The 10541-nt window shown below is 39.4% G+C and overlaps 1 long non-coding RNA gene across 1 annotated transcript; it reads left to right on the plus strand.

Moving 5' to 3' along the window:
- The first annotated feature begins 382 nt into the window (after positions 1 to 382).
- Positions 383 to 4523, plus strand: LOC109639472 (uncharacterized). Its single transcript, XR_002203396.2, has 3 exons — positions 383 to 530; positions 2871 to 2978; positions 3616 to 4523. It is a non-coding gene; the product is annotated as an uncharacterized lncRNA (long non-coding RNA).
- Positions 4524 to 10541: the final 6018 nt, after the last annotated feature.

Below are 10541 nucleotides of genomic sequence, written 5' to 3' on the forward strand. Positions count from 1 at the left end.
TAAGGTGTTAATATTAACACTGCTATTGTGAGGAACATGTGTGGGAGGCAATGATAATGCAGCTCTTTTCACTGTGGTAAAGGAAGCCAAAGACTCACTCACTCCATCTTTCTCTCTCCCTCTCTCACACACACACGCACATGTTAACGCATTCTATCTTAGTGAGGACACTCATTAGTATACATTCCCTAGCCTCTTACCCTAACCATCCAAACTAAATGCCTAACCCTAACTCCAAACCTTAACCTAACCTAATTCTAACCCTTAACCTCCAAACAGTCCAATAAAGGGGGTCACAAAGTGAGGACCAGCCAAAATGTCCTCACTCTGTGGGTTGTGGGCTCAAACTGGTCCTCACAAAGATAGCTGTACAAAAGCATGCACGCACACACACACAGGCATACCTGGCATTAACATTTATCTTGAGAGAGCCAATGTTTGTCGTGTCAGTACCTTGTGGAGAAGCACATATCATCTGAAAAATGTGGTTTGTTGTACGGCTGACAGAAATCTGCACTCCAGTTCCTGCGGTAAGTAAAATTTCAGTGTTATTTTATTTATTTGTTAGCAGTGATTAGCATGCATTGGTGTCTGCACTCTGCACTTGGCTTATTAGCATAGCCTCTTGAACAGCTAATCAGTCAGCTAATGAATTAGCGTGGTTTTAAACAAGATAGGGGCATATTCTGCTCACTACAGTTATTGGTGTGTATGGTTGGATAATAAGCTCCAACACATTAGTTATCTCACATTGTGCAACGTTGTCATTCTGGCAATTTAATGTTAATGTAACACTCATGGTGTAACTTAAGCATTAATGTCATATTTGTGTGTTGTTTCAGAAGGAATGTTAAAAACACTCCAGATGTTGCAGTGTGTTATTTGTTGAGCTGGAGTTTGTTATTCAGGCTGTACAACAGCGTAACTTGGATTATACTGCAGAAACAGGTTTATTTTGATCAGATGAAACATTTAAGGTCAGATCTGCATTTTAAAAGCAGTTGTACAAAGAAGTGTAATGTTGCCTTAAACACTTCTTTAAAGTATTAGTATTGATAGTTGATGTGAAACGTGAGTTGAAACTAAGCCTGTCCACTACATAACTTTTTATGGAAGGACTTCTTCAGCACACTATGGAGTGGTCAGTGGTGTATACACAAGCACTTATCTGAGGTACTTTTCTAGGTGTTGAGATATTTTTATTATTATAGTAAATAATATAAAGATTGCACACTCTGGACGATTTTGGCCACACGTGCAGTTTATAGGTGGAGGAGGAGGACTGATTTTGTTGTTCTGTTTTGCAGTGAAAAAAAAGAAGGCAGAGGAGAAAAAGATATATAAAGAATGTAATTTATTAATGAGAAGGTGTATACAAGGTGGGTTGGACATAAAAAAAAAGGGTTTTAGTCGTACAAAAATGCAACATGCGGTTTATGATGCTTCCCAGTCAGTTTGCTCTCTCACTCTCATTATTGTGGGTTTCTGTCTGAGCAGATTATCGTAAATATCAATTTACGATTTGAGAACAGGGAGGCTCCAACTCAATCAGTGGCTCTGACTCCATCTGTGGCATTAAGATTATTTTGTAAACCCCCCACACTTCTGGATTATTTGGTCAGAGATCAGCCCAGTTATCCTCTAGTATGCAGCAGCCTTAATCATAACCCAGAGCATAGTAAGTAATCACAAAGTCACCCTTTAACCAACAGCCTGAAATACATTCCGTTTGAAAGTTCAATTCCGCTTTTGCGTTCCCTTGTACTGTCTCTAAAGATGGAAATGTCTGTCTTTTCATTACTATTTCTTTCCTTCATTCAACCAACTCGGGTCAAGGAGCAAAACAACCCAAACAAACAATGCAGAGCTCATTGAAAATAATAGAACTAATACAATTAAACAAATATTCATCTACCCAGGTAGTGTGATTTTTCCATAAATTCAGTCATGTGGATCTGTAAAATGGGATGCACAGGTGAAGTAGACCAGTTCTCTCGGTTTAGAAGACATTCACACTCACCTCCACCAGGTATCCTTTGCAAGTCTGTTTCACGTCCAACAGTGATTTGTCCAACTAACAGTCTTCTCCTCTCACAGTGTCATCAGGTACAAAAAACAACCTCTCTTAAAGGGCATTATTTGATTATTCTCATTATACCAGATCTGGAACAATTATGATTTAAAATGTATAATTAAGTAATTGACAGCATCTTCAACACATAAAACTTTGGCCCCTGCATGCTATGCCGCAGCAGGACCAGCATTCCCTCTAATTGTGCTTTGATTTATTCAACTCAACTTGTAATTCAATTGTTTTTTTCTGAATTAATGTCTCAACAATATATTCTACAGTGTTAAAGAGACCTACTTAGATAACAGCAATGCCAAATGAAATATATTCTACTAAGACTGTTGACAAAGTACATTGACTCCAGCTATGTTAGATAAAACAGTATATGGCTAAAATGTAGCAGACACTCACAGGAGAATAAGGAACACACAAATGAAATCCTCTGCAGAACTTTGACTTCTCACACCTTGGCTGTTTTCAGACATGACCTCCAGGTAAACTCCAGAGAATTGGCTACAGAGTTTACCCGTAGTCTGCCTTTCACACGAGCACAACACAGCGGGAGATTTTCTGCATAGATGCATTCACAACAACATCAAATCCTCAGCGTTATTCATTGCCGGGTGCAGCAGACTGTGTGAAGTGAGTCACGTGATCATGTTAAGAGCAGTGTCAGCTCTTATCACCACAAACTCTCTCGACATCTTTGCCAGTGTCTTCTACGTGATATGACACCGTTTTTTAACCTGGAGATATTTGTTTTCTTTTTGTATTTTTAATTTTTGCGTCTCACGCATAGAAGACGCACAGAAGCGTCATCAACCCCATCACTCACTTCTACAGACTTTGTACAAGGAGGCCAGGCGGAGAAAGTCTGCAGAAACTACAGAGCGTCTCACATAATGAGGTAATTTAACACATGCATGATTTTACATATCTATATGTCTAAGTTTTTTTTTGAAGCAGACAACATTAGGGGACAGAACTGGATTGAACACAGAGTCATCAATTTAGCACTGATTCCAGGTATAGTGTTTATATAAATTATAAAGAACCAAAGCAAAGCATTGGTATAAACTAATGAAATATTGAGCATAATACATCCTACATTACATTACATTTCATATTACATTACCTAAGAGCTGATTAGGGCACAGCTTGCTCTGTGCTGTCACCATTAAGGTGAATTTACTGACAGTGAAGTTTAATGTTCTCCTGATACAAAAGGCTAAATTACTGTTTTATCATATTTATCAGAGAGAGAACTGCTACACTTTTCCTCCACATACTGTGTGAAACATTCCTCCAAGTGAAACAGACACAATGATTGTATGTTGTCAGTAAGCTTTGAAAATGAATATTCAACAGTAATTTTAATGTGGATCAACTGCATACAACATATTCATTGTCTTGGTACACTGTTAAATCTAAAACTATATCAAAATACATATAGTTGAGTATAGAATATATGTACACTCACTTCTTTTATAACTAACAGCCATTTACTCTGCGATTATGTACTTGTTTTCTGTCATTTTATTCAGGGCTGATGAGTCTGAAGGGCACCGCTGTGCTGACCAATGGAAGAAAGAAGAAGACAAACCTAACACTCTGTTGATATCTCAAGTTTATCAAATTCTTAAATGTACCAGAGATCAACAGAAAGTAAAAGATGAAAAGCTGATGTTATTGTTTGTTTGTCTTTGTGCACAAAATTTACTGAAAAAATAGACATGCCCACCGAATAGTTTTGAAGCCCACTCGAAAGAATTATTTATATGGGATGTTGTAACCTCTGAGAGTTTCTGTGGCTTAGAGTGAACTCATCATTATCAATGACAGTCAGTCAATCAATCAAAATTAATTTGTAAAGCTGTTTTCTAGTTGTACCTTTAACTTTGTGAAGCACTTTAAACTTTTCAACCTAGTTGTGTTAAGTGTGCTCCATAAATATAATTGACGTTGACATCCCAACATTTGTTTGAGAAGTGGCGTATGCACAAAATGGGTTCTGAAAGATGCATTAGCAATGGTTATAAATGAGGCCCCAAGTGGGAGAAGAAAACACACAGACGTGTTGTGCAGGTGAAGCTGGGGCAGGTCATCCTCTTGTTGACCAGCCTGAAGCTACTGACCTCCCCCATGTCATTGCCACCGCGGTGGATATTGAGGCCATCTCTGCTCTTCCTCCCAGGGAATAGGAAAAGAGGGGCCCCCCCATCAACCACCGCCAAACCCAGTGTTTTGCATCAACTCGTATTTCATATTTTTTTGCGAGATGCCACTACATGGCTCCATTTATTTGGATGTTCCCTGTATTGGTCACGCAACGCTAAGACAAAACAAGGAACACATGCAGAATCCCCAAAACAATGGAATCCTAATGCCAAGCTAGAAAAAATACTTTCTAATAAATAAGTAATGTAAGAGAAAGCATGCAGCAGACCTGAAATTGTTGACTTAAGAATGCAAGCATGCATCCTGCGAGAGGTCATACTACTATTATGTGATATGACTAAGTGTAGCAGCAAGCATGCTGCAGACCTCTAAAATGATTGGCTGAAGAATGCAAACCTGCATTCTGCAAGAGGTCATAATACTGTTATGTGAAATATCTGTGTGGCAGTAAGCATGCAGCTGACCTATAAAATGATAGACTAAAGAATGTTGGCATGCATTCTGCAAGAGGATATACTACTGTTGTGCGAGATATCTATGTAAAGCAGCCAGCATGCTGCCGACCTCTAAAAGGATTGACTAAAGAATGTGGGCATGCATTCAGCGAGAGGACACACTGAGGTTATGTGAAACATCTAAGTATGGTGGCAAGCATGCTGCAGACCTCTAAAATTCTAACTAAAGAATACGTTGTGCGAGATGTCATACTACAGTTATGTGAAATATGTATCTGTAGCATCAAGCACCTGCAGACATCTAAAATTATGTGAAATATCTTTGTGTAGCAGCAATCATGCTACTGACCTCTAAAATGTATAATCAAAAGAATGCAGGCATGTGTTCTTTGAATGGGTCATACTACTATCAAGTGAAATATCTGTGTGGCAGCAAGCATGCTGCAGACTTCAAATTATTTACAAAGCAGATCAATGAACCCAGACAGTACCATCCGAATGCAGCATTATATGACAGAAAGTTTGCTGTTCAGGCATAAGCACTCATGGTCTTTTGAGCTGAGATGATCTCTTCTAAGCTGGGGCGAACTTAATGCTTGAAGGCAGCTGAAGACCAGCAACCTATGGCTTTCACGGTGGATTCAGGGACCAGGGCAGCAGCCATGGTAGCAGCACTGGGAAAGGAGTGCAAGGTGTTTCGCTGGGACAGGAGTCTGCATCATTTGCAGAGTAGGCAAATGCGGGACGTGAACCAAGATCTTGATCATGGCCTTCCTTTGTCAGTGAGGAACAGGGGTTCATCTTGCTTCGCTCGAGGATGCCATTGGAGATATCAGGCTATAGAAGATAGAGGACAGAAACCATTGTTAGTTTGTGACATAACAACAATCTAGCATTTCTCTATCAGATTCTGAGTGCTTAATGTGGATTAAGAACATGCAAGTGTCGAAGGTGATATCGGATATGGTTGGATCGTGCCAGGGGTCAATCGGAAAAAAAATCAAAGTTCTGAGGAACAGCGGGACACTGGACGGCTTAAAAACATCTTTGGTCGCGTTAATGCATCTATTTGGCTGGGACTGAGTGTAACTGGCTACTAGGAAATCATCAAATAGGTGAAAACAAATGGCAAGTTGCTATTAATATTGAGCGACAAAGGGCTTCAGAAGTTTGTAGAGAGTTGTCTTGGTTCTCCAGGACATGGAGGCAGGCATCCATCTTGCTGAGGGAGGACTGGATGTTGATCAGCACAGCGAGGAGCAGGTCTTCCTCCTGCCGTTGGAGTCAAGCTCGCTTAGTGGGGATGCTAGTGCTAGTCGGAGCAGATGTACCGGACTGCAGTTCTGGACTTATTCTTCGGTGTACTACAGAGGAAGAAGTGACGGTGAAAGAAGCCTGATCCCCTTCTTGAAAGTGTGTGACAAGCAACTGTAAAAGTTCTTGGTGACTTGCCCCGATAGGTAATGAGCTATTTCAGCTATAGAGAACTTTGAGTAACTTACTGGCCAATTTTTTAGAGGATTTTTGGCTGCTAGGCGGTGATGAGACATAATGAGCATGGAGATGGTAAGTAGAGTAAAAAGTGACTGACGAGTAGCTGACAGCTTGTGACAGCTGAGCACATAACTCTGTGTCCTGCATGAACTAGCACAATGCTTCATTAAATACTTAGTTACAAGATATTATAATCTGATCAGGACTCAGTGTTAAAGTGATTGAAGGATCCAGATTCATGATCCAACACCATCGATTAATAACTAAATACATAATCTTAAGTTTGTCATCAAAATCCTAAAAAAAATAAACGCAATTCTTGATCTTGAAAAAATAATTTAAGTGAACTATGAACGTCAACTATTTCATTTTTATCCCTGCAAACTGAACTTTAATTTGATTCTTTTTAGGTGTGAACTGGCATAACACTGGCCAAACCAACAGACATGAATGATCAGCAAACCAAAGTCTCTGCAGCTCTCTGGGCACCACATGGGACATCACCACAACCCATACTGTGACTTAATAAATAAATGAGTGTGATAAATGCTTAGTTTAACCGGTGATGATAGCAGTGCATGTCAAGTCCCTCGACTTCCCTCAGTTTGTAAGTATGAATAAAATATATGAATATTTAATATATGTGCACTATTTACAACAGCAGTGTGGGGGATTATAATCATATTTATATGCACATAACCCATATGCACTGAATGAAATTCAGTGTAATTACACTAATAACTGAATTCTAATAGTATTGAGTACTGATAGTAATTTTAACCCATATCAATATTTGTGGAGGGGACAAATTTTATTTGTATAGCCGATATTCACAAATCACAATTTTCAAAGGGCTTAACAAGGTGTAACATCCTCTGTTCTTAATCCTCAAGAGTAAAGAAAAACTACAAAAAAGAACATATTAACAGGGGGACAGATGTGCAATAGATGCCACCTATGACGGAGAATCTCAGCAAAATCAGCTGCCACCTCGATCATGGTCCACCACCACTAACCATGATTAGCTGCCAACACTATACAAGAGCTACCATTACGATCACGATCTCTGATTCATGATCCACCATCATAATCCACAATTTGGCCGCAGCTGCCGTCCTGGATCTGCAAACGATAAAGCACAAGGACTCGGGGGAAGAAGTCAAGTCAGCAACATGCAATGATGAGACATTAATGTGATAAAGAGGGAGAAGAGGAAAGAGAAGCTCCATGTGTCATGTGTCCCCCGGCATTCTAGACCTATAGCAGCAGAACTAAGAGCAGGTCAAAGACAAGCCTGAAGCAGCTCTAACTATAAGCTTTACTACTCTTAAACGTAGAGAGAGTGTCTGCCTCCCAAACTGAGATGATTCCACAGGAGAGATGCTTGATAGCTGAAAGCCCTGACTTTAGGGACAACAAGGCTGAATTCTGGGAGCACAGTGTTCTAGTGGGGTGATATGGTACTATGAGCTCTTTAAGGTATGATGGTGCCAGAGGGCGGCTGTAGCTGAAGGGTAGAAAGGTTGTCCAACCAAATGTCAGCAGTTCGAACCCAGTCTTCCCCATCTGCAAACCGAACCCCAAATTGCCCCTCTTATAAAAAAAATGCTGCTAATAGATGTAATGTATGAATGTGTGTGTGAATGTAAAGCACTTTGATCTGTCATCAAGACTAGAAAAACAATATATAAATACAAACCATTTACCATATAAGGAGGAGAATTTTTGAATTCTATTCTAGATTTAACAGGAAGCCAATGTAGTGAAGCTAATACAGGAGATATGTGGTCTCTTTTCCTGGTTCTTGTCAGGACACATCTTTTTGAGAAAGGACATGTCTGATTTTGAGATATTTTAAAAGTGAAAGAAAGCGGTCCTAGAAATTTGTTTTAATTGAGAATCAAAGGACAAATTGGGATCAAAGATGACTCCCAAATTCCTGACTGTTTCACTGGAAGCAAAGGCAATGTCATCTAGCACAGCTATATTATTAGATAATATATCTCTAAGGTCTTTAAAGGTGTTTAAGTATTAGAACCTCTGTTTTGGAAGCATATATAATGAGAATAAAATTGGGCCGAGCACAGAACCTTGCGGAACACCATGGATAACTCTGGTGGGCACAGATGACTCATCATTCATTTTCACAAATTGGAATCGATCTGAAAAATAGGATTTAAATCAGTTTAGGGTGGTTCCTTTAACACCAATTAACCCTTCTAGTCTCTGTAATAAAATTTGATGATCAATAGTGTTGAATGCTGCACTAAGATCTAACAGGACGAGGACAGACACAAACCCTTGATCTGAAGCTATTAGAAGGTCATTAGTGACTTTTGCCAAGGCTGTGTCTGTGATGAGCTCTAAACCCTGACTGAAAGGATTTTAGACAGGAAGGGAAGGTTGGATATTGATGTATAGTTGGCTAAAACCTCCAGGTCCAGGGTTTTTTGAGAAGGGGTTTGATTACAGCTAGCTTAAAGGACTGTGGTAAATATCCTGATGATAATGATAGATTGATTATATTCATTAAAGTAATATGAATTAGGAGCAGAATTTCTTTACGTTACTTTGTAGGAATGGGATCTAAGACACAAGTTGTGGGTTTAGAGGATGAGATTGTTGTGGTCAGCTGATCAAGGTTGATCAGAGAATATCTGTAATATAATTGGTAGGATTCTCAGCTGTTTCTGAGATTTCTGTGCTAGATGGTGTATTAGTTTTAACTGAGGGCAGGAGATTGTATATTTTATTTCTAATAGTTAGAATTTTATCATTAAAGAAGGTCATAAAGATATTGCTATTCAGGGAAGGAGTTCGATGGGGCTGTGACTCAGCCTGGCAACAGTGCTGAAGAGAAACCTGAGGTTGTTTTGATTTTCTTCTATTAGTGTGGAGTAGTAGGCAGCTCTTGCTTTGTGGAGGGCCTTGTTATATGCTCTAACACTATCTTTTCAGGATAGGGGATTTTCAACACAGTTGTTGGAGCTCCACTTCCCTTCTAGTGTGTTAGAATTGCACCAGGGAGCAAATTTAAATAGTTTTACACACTTCTTTTTTAGAGGCGCTTTGGAGTCTAATGTAGTCTAATTATAATTAATCAAAATTACATTAAGTGACCAAACATGTGACTCATCGCTAAAGCTATGTGAAAATCTAGACTGAGGTTGATTAAGTTGCTTCAAATTATTCATTAGAAGTGTGTTCAATAAAATATACTATAATACTGAATTTCCATACATACATATTAAAAACATTTTGAAGCATTTAAGCATGTGTGGTATAATTTGGATGATGCATAAATTCATATTTTAGGTTTTGTAGTATAGTTTTGAACGGTAACAAGTAACGTTTGTTGGGATGACTGATACCATCCCTGAGCAACAAGGCCGTAGCGCTAGCTGGTCAGCAACACAGGATAGCATCTAGTCTAGCTTCTTTACCAAGCTGTGTAGCCTGAGCTAACCATGTATTGTGGAGCTAAGTGGTTCAGCCACCAGTCTTCTTAGCTCACCTCAGCTCTACCCATGGTCCACTTCTTTGCCCATATTTCGATTAGCCTGGGACTAGGAGAAGTCAGGCACTGGCAAGATGCTGACTGGTGAGCTGCCCACTTTTAGCTTAAAAAGTGCTCTGCAGAAACCTATGGGTGGCATCACGGAGACATGTCCATCGTTATATGCAATCAATGATTAACAGTACTTGAATGAACACACACACACACACACACACACACACACACTGCAGAGTAGAGAGTAGGCCTGGAGCTGATCAAAGTGGTTCTGATAAAGCCTAACTGACTGTATCAATTGCCTCTGTTTTGCCTCAATCCCTTTGTGTAGGAGGAGGGTGGGGTTGTGGGTAGTATCCTTCCCCAGCCCCATCCCCCATAGGCACTTTGGCAAATTAAGATTCTGACTTTCCCTCTGTTGCTAATCAATTAGCCACCTTCTCTCCTGCCTGCTATCTCCTTCTCCTGCACTTCTCTTTTCTTTGCCTCTTTTTTTCATCTCTTCCAAGTGTTTAATGTAACATGATTATTATGACAGTGTTCTGCTTTTCTTGTACTTTGGATGACAATACAGTCTGGCGGTGACAGATAACCTCCCAACATCTGTAAATAAATCCAAACTGTAGTTAAACGTGTTTTAAAGTCACAAGTTCTCCTAGTTCATTATCAGATTGCATTTTTAACGAACCACATAATTCAACATGTGAAACATTAGTAGCATAGTCTGCATTGCATATATATATATATATATATATATATATATATATGCATATAAGTCATCAGCTGCTCTGAGCCACTTCATCATGCTCCAAAGACACCCGTTTGCCTCAAT

Source organism: Paralichthys olivaceus, chromosome 5, assembly GCF_024713975.1.
Source record: "Paralichthys olivaceus isolate ysfri-2021 chromosome 5, ASM2471397v2, whole genome shotgun sequence".
In the NCBI taxonomy this organism is placed as follows: Eukaryota; Metazoa; Chordata; class Actinopteri; order Pleuronectiformes; family Paralichthyidae; genus Paralichthys; species Paralichthys olivaceus.